This window comes from Ischnura elegans, chromosome 3, assembly GCF_921293095.1.
Source record: "Ischnura elegans chromosome 3, ioIscEleg1.1, whole genome shotgun sequence".
Lineage (NCBI taxonomy): Eukaryota > Metazoa > Arthropoda > Insecta > Odonata > Coenagrionidae > Ischnura > Ischnura elegans.
In genome coordinates this window covers 100,651,108-100,664,879 of record NC_060248.1, presented here as the reverse complement: position 1 = coordinate 100,664,879, position 13,772 = coordinate 100,651,108, and the positions used below count along the sequence as shown (strand labels likewise).

The window sequence follows — 13,772 nt, the reverse complement described above, 5'->3', positions numbered from 1 at the left end:
ATTTATTTAGAATTTTCATTTTAGATCAGCTTTGATCTAAGTATAGCGATTTATATTTCCTGTTTTCTGAAATCTTGACTGTGAAACGTATATATTTTTGCAGTAGGCGGTTCATTAAAAGCAAGTGTGTATTTTTATCGAATTCTTACGAGCACAATTCACAATCTTGGTTTTCTGATCCTCGATGAAATAGTCACATTTTTTTCTTTTAATTGGTTCTTCAAATGGAAATAATGTTAATTTTGATCTAGAGTTTCATATCACCGCTGCGAATGCCTAAGGATTATATAACCTTTTCAAGTTTCCGCACGTGTTGCCCTATATCTTGCCTAATTTAGCAAACCTTTTCGGTGCGGAGTTTATTTTTATAACTTCTTTGCTCCGTCGTAATATCGCGCCCAAGTCATTTGGCCATTTTAGTGACACGCTTTACTTTAGCATTTTATTTCCTTTTCATGGCAAATTTGATGGGCTATCCAAGTCTACAGTGGTTGGCCTTATTTACCCTAAGTTAATATCAGCTTTAAATAACATGTCCGCAATATTTTATCAGACGAGAATGTATACCTTACTAAGCATAATTAATGGAATTCTTATTAAAAGTGTTATTAACTATTTCACCATTTTCAACTGGGAAATTCAGTTTTTTCTGGACAATTCTTTGCTTCTGAAGCATAAAATCTTGGATCAATTCAGTAAATTTCTTGCCGATACGAAAGAAGCCGATTATATGATTTAAAATAATATAAATAATTGACTTTAAAATCTCATCACGGTTCAAATAAGGCAATGCATTGAAATTTGACGTCAACCCCGTCATCAAAAACACCTTTTATCTTGATATTTTGAGAAAAAATATTTCTCATTCTGAATAAGTTTGTATTCATCTCACGTAGGCTCCCGTAATGATATTGAAGCGGGAAAAACTCATCGGTTGAAAAATTATTATTTCCGCCAGATTACCAAATTTTCGCGCTCGTCGGATCCCTTTATGGGTGCCGCGCTCCTCAAGAATGCAAAACAGGAAAATGAATTAAAGTTGCGGTAAAAATGAGTTTCCCGGGAGGGAGAGAGAAAGAAAGAAAGAAAAGGGGTGGGGGAGTGAAAAAGTTTTCAAAACTCGACCGTAATCGAAACAGAGGCGGTGGGAGAGGGATGGAATTCTTCCCATCCTTTCCCCTTACATTTCTTCCCTTTCTTCTCTGGCTTGGTTAATTTTTTTGCCATCACCTGCTCTCCACCCCTCTCTTTTACTTCTCCTCTCTTCCTTAATTCCTCTTTCTCTGAGCTAGAATGGGTGTGGAAAAATTCGTTTTAGCTGTCGTTTCATCCAAACTTACCGTGTTTCGGTTTCTTCGTTGAAATTTCTCTGTCAACCATGAATGAATGAAATATCATCGGCAAAAATTCACATCGGTATTCACGCCAGATCATACTGGAATTTACGACGAGTGAAAATCTTTATCATTCTGTTATTCTCCCATAAGTGTCATTTGAGAAATTACTTAAGTTTCCGCCGATTTTACATGTGTTGGTGACGTCATTAGAGTCACCGATAATATTATTTAACCTCAAAGTCCACTATTTTGATTTGAAAACTAAGTACACAATATTAAAGCTATTATTTTCTTCGTTGAATGATGACATGAAACTATTTTATATGAATGAAGAGTGGCAATTCGTTCATGAACGGAATTTTAGCGTATTTCTTCCTGGTTGCCTTACCGATGAATGTTATTACGGCATTACGAACCAACTGATTGGTAACATGAAACTTTTCTTCATGTGTGTTGTAGCCAAAGGTTTTCTCAACAGGCGCATGAATTAAAATTTATTGCGCTCATTATTTATTTATTCTAATTTAAAAACTATAATATACCTATTCAGATCCTTGACCCGATGAATTCACCGTATTTCGCGAATTTCCAAGTTATGCTGTTATATATAACTCCCAGGATGACATGTAATTCCAGCAGCGAATCGGTCCCATTTCTTAGGCTAAGAACGATTATTTAATTAACGTGAGCATTTGCTTTGTACCATTCAAAATATAGTCACATCAATTAACCTTTTGTGTAGGTAGAATGAACTTAATATTACTATTGGTTATAAGGTTTGGTGCCTTGTGGCTACGTGAATATTCAGTAAATGGTTCTTTCTCGAATGAAATGGAGGCAAGACTTACCATTCATTGTGCTGAGTGGTGTTGTGGTATGTAGTATTGAACCTGACCTAAAAATCCCAGCACTGTAGAAAAAAGGTCTCTTCATGCTATAACCTACCTTTTCCCATCATTTCCGTCTCCTCTCCCTCAATCTCTTATATTTTACCTCTCGTTTGCCCAATTACGGTCTTTATTGCTGGTCTCTTCCTCGTTCCAAAAATAATCTTCGTTCCTCACTCACGTCTTTCCCAAATTCCGTTCCCTTCGTCCTATTCTACTTCCCCACCAATCTCATAAGTCACAAAAGCCCGTCGCTTATTTATGGAAAAAATCCACCGGTGAGATTCTATTAATTTTTTATATTATTACTGGTATAATTCAAGACCCTCTTATTGGCCTGCGGTGGTGGAGGCCTCTTCAACCTTACCCACCCTGGGAAACACATTTTTCTCTTCTACCCCCTCACAATAATCTACATTCCCCAACGGCGTACCCAGAGGGCCAATTACCGGTTTAGGAACGTCATCTGACGACCTTTTTTGTTTCTTCACGTCGAGGAGATTGGATTGTCCCTAAGATAAAAAATGGATGTAATTGGTGCAGTGCGATATTTATAACAAGGAATAAAAGTTACCCATTCACGGCAGTATTAGTTAGAAGGGAAAAATGAATTCATATTCAAGAATTGCGCCTATTGGGACATTTTTTAACGCAAGAAATATTATAATTACCTCGCATTTAGTATGTTATGAGTCAAGTAGTCTGGAAGATTTCAGAAAATAATTGAATATCCTTTACTTTTAGTAATAATTTTTTCTCAGCGTCATTATGAACATACAGACAGGAGTCACCTTATCTAAAAACCACTCGACGTATGGTTTTTCTTGCAGTAACGACCTTTAATGTGATTTTTCCCAGCGCCTATTTACATATTTTAGCCCTTTCGTAGTGATATTTACTTTAAGAATCTCTTATGATTTTGTTCGCATAGGTATATGAAAAAAACCGTGGATTTGATGGTGAGTAGGTAGTAGTAGATGGAGATGGATCGTGGTAGTAAGGATCAGCTTGGTAGGAGGTGTGCAGATAAAAAGTGATGATCGTTTTAATTATTTTATTCTTCCAAATATATCATTCCTCTTAGAGAAATTTTGCCTTTATCGCCAAATTCGGAAGAAAATGGCAACACGCGAAATGGTCTTATACCTCCTATTATCTAACATATAGACTCAGGTTGTATTGATGTAACTTTTTGATCATGATGATAGGAGAACACACAATTTTTTGTTATTTTCCCCGCTCAAATCAAACTTATGCCGATATAGGTTTCAATGGGTAAACTTGAGAATTAAGGTTAACTGTTACATTATCATTTAATGCAGAACTGATTGAATTTTGCTGCCGTAGTTCAAATGAACGAAGACTCATATCAATAAAATGTGTTCTTGCCACAATAACCCCTCGCTTACAAACACAATAGTTTGAAAATATTGGCAAGCTTACTTTTACAATTGATGGGGAACGAAACATGCTGTATCGTCGATTGATGAGAGTGGTGACGTTTGAGGACTTTTCGATGAATAGGTAATGCCGAGCAGCGCGCAAATCCAATTTTTATACAAATAATTTTTTATCCAATACACCTCTAATCTTTCAGACTCTCAATTTTCTGAATATAAAACTGGAAAGAAGCAAAATTCAAAAAGCTAGTTTGATTAGTATCCAAAATCAAATTTTGTAGTTGATTTCTTTCAGTGCAAAGAAAACGTTATCATACAATTCAATATGTGGTCGGATATGAGAATATTTTGAAAGGAATGACATAATTATGTAAAAAAAGAAATATTCAAATTTATTCTAAGTTTTAATCTTTTAAACGAGATAAAAAAGTGGGGATTATTTATTTTAGAATTTATTTCGATTTTTAACGGAAAAGAATCTATCGGAATTGGCCAAGTGAATGCTTCCAAACAGTTGACTTAAACTGAATGAATTCTTGGCTATAAATAGAGAGGTTAAGGCTTTATATATTAAATGTTGAAGTCATTTTGAATTTAACCGTACTAAAAAGAAAAGGTGTAGCAGCTTTTGGATTTATAAATGTAAAATTACGGGGTGACAGAGAGATTTGGCGTAAAAAAAAGGACCGAGATGAACGCGAAATAGAAATAAATGCAGAAATGGGAAACGTTCTCTGTCTTTCCTAGTTTAAACCTGAAAATTGCTATAAAAACTGGGGCACCACACATTTTTACGCTCGTGTTAACCGCATACAACCAAATAAAAATGCAAAGTTGACTTAAGTTGAATGAATTCTTGGCTATAGCTTAAGAGGTAACGCGTTATTTTTTATGAATTTAACGGTTCGTTCAAGTCTGGCCTTACATATTTTCTTATTGACGTTGCAGGCTTCAATTTGCGCCTCATGAAAGCTCTTACTGTGTCTTTAATCTTATCTTGATCTTTTCAAAAGGTGCTTCCCATAGACTATAAAAATTGGATGATTTCATGCCGTAAATGACATCGGAGCTCCGTGCAGTTTTTCTGACAGCATTTACTAAAGGGATCTATTAATATAATTGTATCATTATTATATTTTAATGAAATAAATACTAATTAAAAAAACATAGTATATTTTTGTTGCGCGATTAAAAATACACAAGGTTGGAGGCTCGTGGTTCATATTGTTGCAAATCGTTTATATGTATAAGGATTTGAAAAAGAAAGAAATTTAGAATGCTTGAACTTTAATTTCAAAGTTAATTCCATTAGCATCTAATCGAGTGCTATATCTATGGATACATGCATGGAGGTTAAAAAAAACAAGTCCAATTTTAATAGTCTAAATTCAATTACTTTGCTTTGATCAGGCTTAAGTTCGCTTTCATGAAAAATGAACTGGAAAATAAGAAGAAAAATAGATTTATTAACTGCAGAAAGAGATTAAAAACGTGTATCAAGAAGAAATTTTTTTTTGCTGCTTGAAGCAGAACTTTGCGAGGAGTTTCACAATCTATTTGACGTGTTCAGTTACAAAAGAGTTTAGGTGACGGTTTGACATTAATGCCGAAATACGAGCTAAGTCTTACTTTAAGGAACCTTTTAACCATAGTGGAAGCCTTTTTGCTTTTTTCGCTTGAACTTGAAGCTAGTACGGAGAAACATTTCTCGTTTGTTTCACACTGTGAAAAGAAGCTCTTATTTCAGAGTTTTAGTCTCTAGTCGTTAAAATTACAGCGGGTCATAGTAATTGAACACTAAACTTCGCATAACTCCTCCTCTTTTCAGCTGCTCGCAGAGATCATTAAGTTAGTAGTAGGCTTGAAAGTACGGTAATATTATAGATTTTGTGCCTTTCATTCACCTCCTAAGCTATTGAAAGCTCTTAAGCGTCGCTAATCAAAAAGCAGGCTCGAATTTCTGGAGTTTAATGGAAATATGAGCTGAAATTTTATTTTGTTCCCTTCCCCTTTACTATGGCGTTGTAGATGCATGATGTCGATGAAACTTGTAGTGAGCCTGTGACATGTTATTCTGGAAATGGAGGTTAATTAGATGCTCCGGTAATTTTTATCGGGATAATGTCACGTATTTTTTGAAAAACAGCGGCAGTTTCTTCAGCGTACGCGGCGGTATCCCGAGAAAAGTTTACATTATCATTAACATCACGAAGGTCTCTAAAGGGAAATAATCATAGGCAGATACAATTTGGTCATCTACCAAAGATGACACCATCTACCATTCAAATTAATTCAATGAAGTGAGGTCACAATAAGAGTCATCTATCCTTTACTAGCTGTCCATTAACTAAAGAAGCAAGAGATTATAAACTAAAACATGTCACAGGATGCCGAACCAGGTAATTTTCAACTGCTATAGCTATTCCCTCCTTCCACCTTTTTTACTCTTTCATAATTAAAAAAGGTTTTTGATCGTGGTAGCTCTGTAGTAAGGGTGAAATGTATGTGAAATTAACTTCTGATGATGGGAATGATTTTTCAAAATGCCTCGCCTTTCACAATACTCGGAAGGCGTTTGGTGGCTTATCGATGCGATGTAAAGGTTTTATTTACGTAAAGTGATTCTGGTAATTGTTGCTTTGAGGTAGGAATAGTTATTTTTTCTGATCTATGGGACCATCCGAATCTTTGTTTACTTTTGTATAGTAATGTATTAACATACTTCATTTCAAAAGTGAAACTCATGTAGAACTCATTAATTTGAAAATTTGTTTGATATTAGTTAAGGAAATATATTAATGTATATATATCACGATTTCTAGAATAATTGAACTGATTCTGTGGTACTGTAGAATGTATGTTCATTGAGACATCAGTGTAAGCTAAAATATTATAACCGCGAAGAGATGGTGAACAAGGATTGCTGAAAGCATGATTTCCGATGAGTTTTAGTAGATTTCATTAATTTGAAAAGTTTTTGAAATATCCAGGCTTTCAATGGAAGCATTTCTATGCACAATATAAAACTCAACTACATTTGATTTCTTATTAAATGCGCATTTTATAGTATTTTATTCACACTGCTTCTTATACTTAAGTTAAATTTCGTTTCAAATTGAGTTCCATTTGCATGATATTGAAAAGACGTGTTGTGCCTTAATCTTTGAGTTGTTGGAAAATAATTTTGTCGAAAAAAACCTATGCAGGATATGTCGTTGATATTTACTTGTATCTTTCAATTCTAGAACGCGTAGACAGTGTGAAAATCTAGTTCTATGACGCTAGGTTTTTCTTGCTCCATGTTTCACGTCCCACCAATATGAACTCTCCTTCAACCAGTCAGTAATGAGTGGCTGAAGGAGATTGTGGTTGTTCTTTAGCTATCACGCATGTATCTATAGATGTAATATTCTATGAGAATAGTTGTACGAAAACAATTCTGGTGGGTAAAAATATTTGGCTTGCTAGAACGTCTGGTCATCATTAATCCGGTCGAATTTCGTCGTCTGACCCTTAACTCAGCTCCGAACATTTTGATTTCGAATCCACTTCGAGGGAATATTCGTTACCCCTGGTGCGCTCCCTACATGGCTTTTGTTTCCGCAGATCCTATCCCTCTCTTTATCTCTGTCTTCCGTTCGAGTCCAGCCTAGCATGCATGCCATCTCCCCTCTCTTCCCCCCCCTCCTCCTCCTTGGCCGCTGCCATGGTTACCAATGGCGCTTCAACAAGGGGGGGACAAACAGGAGCACAGTGTAGCGGATTGACAAGGATTACGAGGCTCTTCGCTCTCCAACGCCGTGTCCACGGGCCTCCTGTGCTTGTCCGCCTCGACCTCTGTTACTGCGCCTCTCGCTCCTGGACTGGAGTGGGTGCACTGTCCACAGAATCCATTGGAAAAACTTCGTTCGTCTCGAAAGGAGCATGCGGGTCTCCGGATTGGTACAGCAAACGAGGGGTTTGATGAATGGAACCCTGATAACAGCTTGGAATGAAAAAATTTAAGTCGCAAACGTCGCTGCTTCAGGGTCGCAGTAAGTTACTGAATGAATGTAGCGTTAGGCTATATCTATTCATTGTATTCAGTATTTAAAATGCATTGCTTTACTTGCAAAAAATGGTAGTGACTAAAAACGGATGATCGCCCTGAAAACGTTTCTATCTTTGCAGCGTCAGAGTATCTATACCCTTCCCAAAATATAGCAATCTCGTACTTTACCAACCTCGTCATGCCCAAAAATATTGTCATGCTTAAAATTTTAAACATGCCAAGGAAATGCCGCTGATAAAAACAAAATCGCCGAAGAAACAGCCATTTATAACAAACACATCTGACGTGACACGAGATAAGTATTTTCACTGCGAGTGGTCATGGTTATCCTTAAAATTGATGCCATTGCATACAATCCTCTCGAAAGCTGATGGTATTGCATTGTAGACGATTTTGAAAGTGGAATAGTCTGTTCTGTAAATATCGGTCGTTGCGGGAGAATGTGTGTGACGCGGCGGGTTTTTGCAAACGATTTTCATTGCCAAAAATTAAATTAATCTTATGATTCTAAGTAATTTTATTTTTCCAGACTTTGGTTGCAGTAGATGATGGATGGGCAATTGTTCTTCCTTTGACGAAGATAGCGTAGGGACATTGGAGTGGGCTACGTGCTCAGCTCTCGGAACGTGGAATTATGTAATGCGTCCCGGAATTAAATTTCTGCGGTGGACGTTTTTGGCTATTCCATCTTCCTTTGACTCACTTTCTCGTCCGTTCCTTTCACTCATTCTCCCCGAACATTTCACCTTATATCCCCGTTCTGCGCACAAAACTGCTGCAACTCACCCCTGAATAACACTTTGCTGGCTATTGCTCTCTTCGCTTGAACTTTTTCTCGCTTGAACAGAATTCTCATTCCCTCTGATCCCTTAAGAAGCTGTAATACACGAGACGAAGAGGGTGTTCCTAAAATAGAGGAGTCTCTTCACAAAATCATTGAGGTAAAGAATCTTGGACTTATAATTGGAGCGCGCTTCTTTATGCCAGTGAAGCATGGAAAATAATATCAGCAGAAAAGTCAGGATTAAAAGCATTATGAATGTGGTGTAAAGGATAGAAGATGAAGATGAATATAATGGATAGATCAGTTATTCATAACTTTTAAGAAGAATGGGATAGAAGTCTCTTGAAACTCTTTGAAAAAAGACAGGGCTACGTAATCGACCACGCCATGATGCATGATGGCCTGATGAAAACTATCGTCGAGAACTACTGGAAGGAGAGACTGGCAAGGGGAGGCCAAGGATCAGATTTATGGAGCTGGTGATGAAGGAAATAAAAAAGAAGAATAATGTAAGTGTTAAATGATTAGCCGATGGGAGAAATGAGATAAGAGGTGCGTCAAACTAATCCTTGGGTAGGTGACTCGTGATAATGATGTGAAAAATCTCCACTTAATCAACCCTCCGTCTGCCGCGTCACGTTTTGGAACGCTATTTGTCGCATGGTGTCTCACAGATGCCATTTAGTAATGGTAAAAGAAAATATATGAAAGTAGAAATAACTTTATTAACTGCAAAAAATCATTCATATTAATATTTAATTTCATGAATGGAAAACGAATTTATGGATAATAATAGTGGATATATTTGTCGCAGAAGATTTCAAAATATTTGAAGTTATGAGGACCATCACATGAAATTTTTTCATTCCTGGAAAAACAAATCACAATGTAGGAAAATAAATCATATTATCAATAGAGCCTCTCCGCAGAATAGCAAGTCCATATGCTATGAATGTTTCTTGTTATATGTTCTTAATACTACTTATTTAGACGTTTATTACAATTTTTCGTCGTTTTAGTGACTCGATTTCTCACTTAAACGATGTTTTAACATGTAAATTCTTCTTCTTGGCCACTCACATGCTCTCAGTAGTTCTCAGTTAAAATTATAAGCATAAAATGAAACTTTTCGATGAATGTCACGATGCATATGTCATGATGTCATGTCATATTAGCATGAAACATATTGTAGCTCAAGTTGTCGCGTGGCGTATGCCTGTCTAAAAAAGCTACAAAATATCAAAATTTATTCCATTAATGTATCAGGACATATAATTATGTTGGTGACTATTTTAGAATCACAAAACAATAAGATACACGGAAGGTGAGTATCCTAACTATGAAAAAACGAGGGCAAATAAAAGAAAAACGCCTGGCGTCTGGTAGACGCCACGCAATCAACGGAGGGTTAAGCTTATTTTCAGATAGTTGATCCTCTGATCACGTTTTATAATTCTGATGCCACTTCTTTTACATATTTCAACGTGTCAAAAGAAACAATTTTGCCGTCTTCAAACTTCACAGTACAATAAAGGTACCTGAAAGTGTGAGTGAGCGGATTATAGTTATCCATCGTAAAAATAGTATAATCGCTTCGGGCCACACAAAGTAGATTGTAATTATGTACGGGGGACAAATGTTTTCATAGCAAAAGAGTACCATCGTCACAAAAATATTGTGTTCCAACTAATACAAAAAGGGTAAGTTGGCGTTTGTTGATTTTCATAAAAACCTTTTATTTTTGGAAGCTCAATTCAACAATTTTCAGTAAATCTTGCCATATAGTGGCCAGTTAAAATGAGGAAGGTTAATGGAAATAAAGGAATAAAACTTTGTAAGGTTCACTATTACTTTAATATGGGCACGACCCGGGTTTCGTAACGTTGCAACGTTACAACGCTTTGTTACATCTTCATATTTTACACCTGAAGATGTAAATACGTTACGAAACACGGGTCGTGCCCATATTAAAAATAATTGTGGATCATAAAAAAATGTATTCTTTTATTTCCAATGTGGAGAGGTTTCACAAAGTAAAGCCTGAAGTTATCAGTTATGTTGAGGAAGATTAACTTTTGTTAGACTGAGACCTCCCTTCCGACCTACATTTGTGGCCATGTCCTTGACATGCGCGCACTTAAACCTGCAGCTAAGTACACAATGGAATTGAAGCCTTCTCACCTTGTGATATTGGACTTCGGAAGATGGGTTTAAATGTGATTCTCCACTCTACCCTGGTTCCACAGATGGGTGTTGGAATTTGGCAAGGATTGAGTCTCACCTTGATAACCACGGCGAATTCTCAAGGGTTAGGTTAAGTTCGGGAGGTTTGGGAAGGGGATTCTAACTAGTCTAGCACTCGCGCCCTCTGTCACTGGTGCCGCTTGCCGTCTCGAGAGCAATGAAACCCATCCCTTATGCTAATAAAAAAAGCTTCGACATTTCTTTCTATACCCAGCCATATAGAAATAGAATAGAAAGTATAAACATTATTCGTTTGTTCAGGGACAAGTCCTATGTGATACGTATGTTTTATTACAAGATAATACTACATGTTATTGAGTGAATGTCAATAATAATTTTAATTGACTCATATATAGGTGAACAAATTACCCGCACATCATCTATATTGGTAATTAATATAATTTTAAAATTCCTATGATACAATTTTGAAATTTCTATGCTACTATTTTGAAATTTCTAATAGGAGGCATTAACACGATTATATTTTGGAAGACAAAAGTAGATAAAATAGCCGTTTGGTTTAGAGGTGTTTTCAAACTCAAAAAGTGTAAACAGGAGGGCGTGGATCTCATTTGGTGTAGGTCGGTGTCGGGATACTCGTTTGTATAATTCTGGACACCCACTGATGAAAGTTCTTTCGCTTTGAATTATATTCGATCAGTCGCAAAATCTTGCAATGCGTCCACAAGCGGCTCCTGCGCTAAGCTCATTAATATTCAGTCCGCTTCACTCCATCACAGCTTTTCCCTACTGAATTTCACTCACCGATCGCATGTTTTAATTCAGCGATAATTGTTTAAAGTTTGACGATTTTTTTTCAATCAACCTCACTGCCCAGTGGAGTTTCCACCACCAGATTTTAAATCCTCATCCCATGGCGCCGTCTGGAAATTAATGTCCGTGGCTCGCTTGATTTTGCTTGTCCTTGTTACCCTATTTTACGAGGCGGAGGTCGACATTTTAACGCGGCGTGACGCCAAATTTATTCCCTTGACGGATTTGTTGATTAAGTGACAGAAATTATTTTCCACCCAGGAAGCGGGTCGGGAGGTTAATAATTTGGTTTTCGACAAAATTTATGCATCCTTTTGTGAGTGTTTCATTTGAACTCCATCGTTCATTCAATCCATCAACGGACAAGGGTTATTATCTGAATTGAAAACCATTTTCTAAATCACGTCCATTATTATCGTGTGTCTGAAACGTGTTTCCAAGGAAATTTAAATGCGTTGATGTTTCAAAATTGAATTTTGTTGCGCCTAACTATGCGTATCCGTTGGTAAATTACCTCGTCAATGCATTGTCTTTTGATCTCCCTCCATTTATCATTCACTCTATCACTCTTCACGAAACAATGGGAATATTCGCAATCTTGGTTTGATGCGGAACATTAATGTTGCTATCTAAGTTAATAAGCTGGCTTGCTAAAGGCTCATTGAAGCACAACGAATTTCGGTGAAAAATGATGGAAACTTTTTGTATCTTCTTAGTTGCGAGGGAAGTTGTTGGTGCATTTTCACAAAACTTAAATACATGCTCAGCGTTTAGTTATTGTATTATTATTGATTGATTGATAAAAAAAATGGTTCTTTTGCTGGCAATTTTTGTAATGTCTTTTATGCTTGGTAGGGGAATACTGCATTATTCACCATTTAGCAATCTAAGCTCAGTTTCTATCTCGTATTTTAGCTCAGGGTGCTTTTGCTTAAAGCGTTTCATATCATGGAATATTTTAATTTCATTTTTTAAAGTATTTTTTCCCAGACTAAATATATTAACCATTTATGACTACTATTTGGATTCACTTTCCTCTTCTCAAGTAAAATAAATTTTATTTTCAGTCGATGTCTTTGTCATCGATGCTTTTCATGCAAGATATGCTTTTGAATTTATATTTTAGGGAGATACCTTATTTGTTTGCGACGAGGAAACTTGTTTTATTTTTATCCTTTTCTGCGTACGAAATCCTTCCTGACCATCTAAAACGGAAACTGTGTAAAACATTCGTAATTTTTCTAACCTTAGGCCGATACGTATTTTTACTCCTATCTTCAACTTTTTGCCCTCCTTACAGATAACTATGTCTGATCTTACAGCTCTTCTCCTTTGGAGATCCTTCCCTATTGCAAAATATCGATTTGGCTGTACTTTCCCAATTTTTTTCCTTCGCTGATGAGTCCAAAACGAATCCTCCATGCATTTTTTCCTCTCGTTTAACCATTCAATACTTTTTTAGTACATCGTAGTAGTAAATGTTTTCGACAGTAAATTTTTTATCACCGCGTAGCTTCTTTTTTGTTGACTTCACGCTCCATATCTGTGCAATTGACATAAACTCTCCCTATCTTGCAGATACTGGAGAATATATTTTCGGATTCGTCGTAAAATTTCTTTTCTTCCCACCGTTTGGACCATCAACGATCGCCCAGTGGGCGAGGAGCTTATAAATCTTGCTTCAATGTGCCGCTTATGTATCGGGCATCCTAGTGTGATAATCCACTTCGGCAGCCTTCTATATAATCTACCTCCCCGTTTAGCCACTTTTTTTCCTGTGATCAGCTCGCGCTCCTATCTCCTTCCATTTGCGTTTGTTATAGAGGCTATTTATAAATAGCGGCTCCAAGGAGACTAGATGCTTGCGAGTCCGCTCCAATACCCACACCCATCTATGCACGTTATGAGAGAACAAATCGCCGCTACTCTTTCCTAAAGTATTAAATATTTACTTTTAAGTTAAAGTAAGATCTAAATCTTCCCGGCGAATGTAGTCAAAAAGGGCTTTTAGCCTTTCCTTATGTATTACATATTTGCTTTTAATTTGAAGTAATACCCAATGCTTTTCCGGCGAAAATAATAAAAACAGGCTTTCCGGGCTTTTAGCCGGGTTATCCCGGCCGACGTTTCAGAACCCAAGTCGCGGTTCACCATCAGGGCTGATCGCGACTTGAGTTCCAAAAGACCTGCCAAATGGAGAGAGACATCCCAGTTAGAAGACCGAATAGCCTGTTTTGATTACTTTAGTTTTATCATCATAAAATCAATCGATTGTGTAGCGATTTAAAGTTAAAA

At 36.7% G+C, this 13,772-nt stretch overlaps 1 protein-coding gene across 1 annotated transcript in view; it reads left to right on the top strand.

The window, feature by feature from the left end:
* The window catches only part of LOC124156252 (putative tyramine receptor 2), an 844,454-nt gene that overhangs the window by 327,799 nt on the left and 502,883 nt on the right, over nt 1-13,772 (top strand). The window lies entirely within an intron of this gene.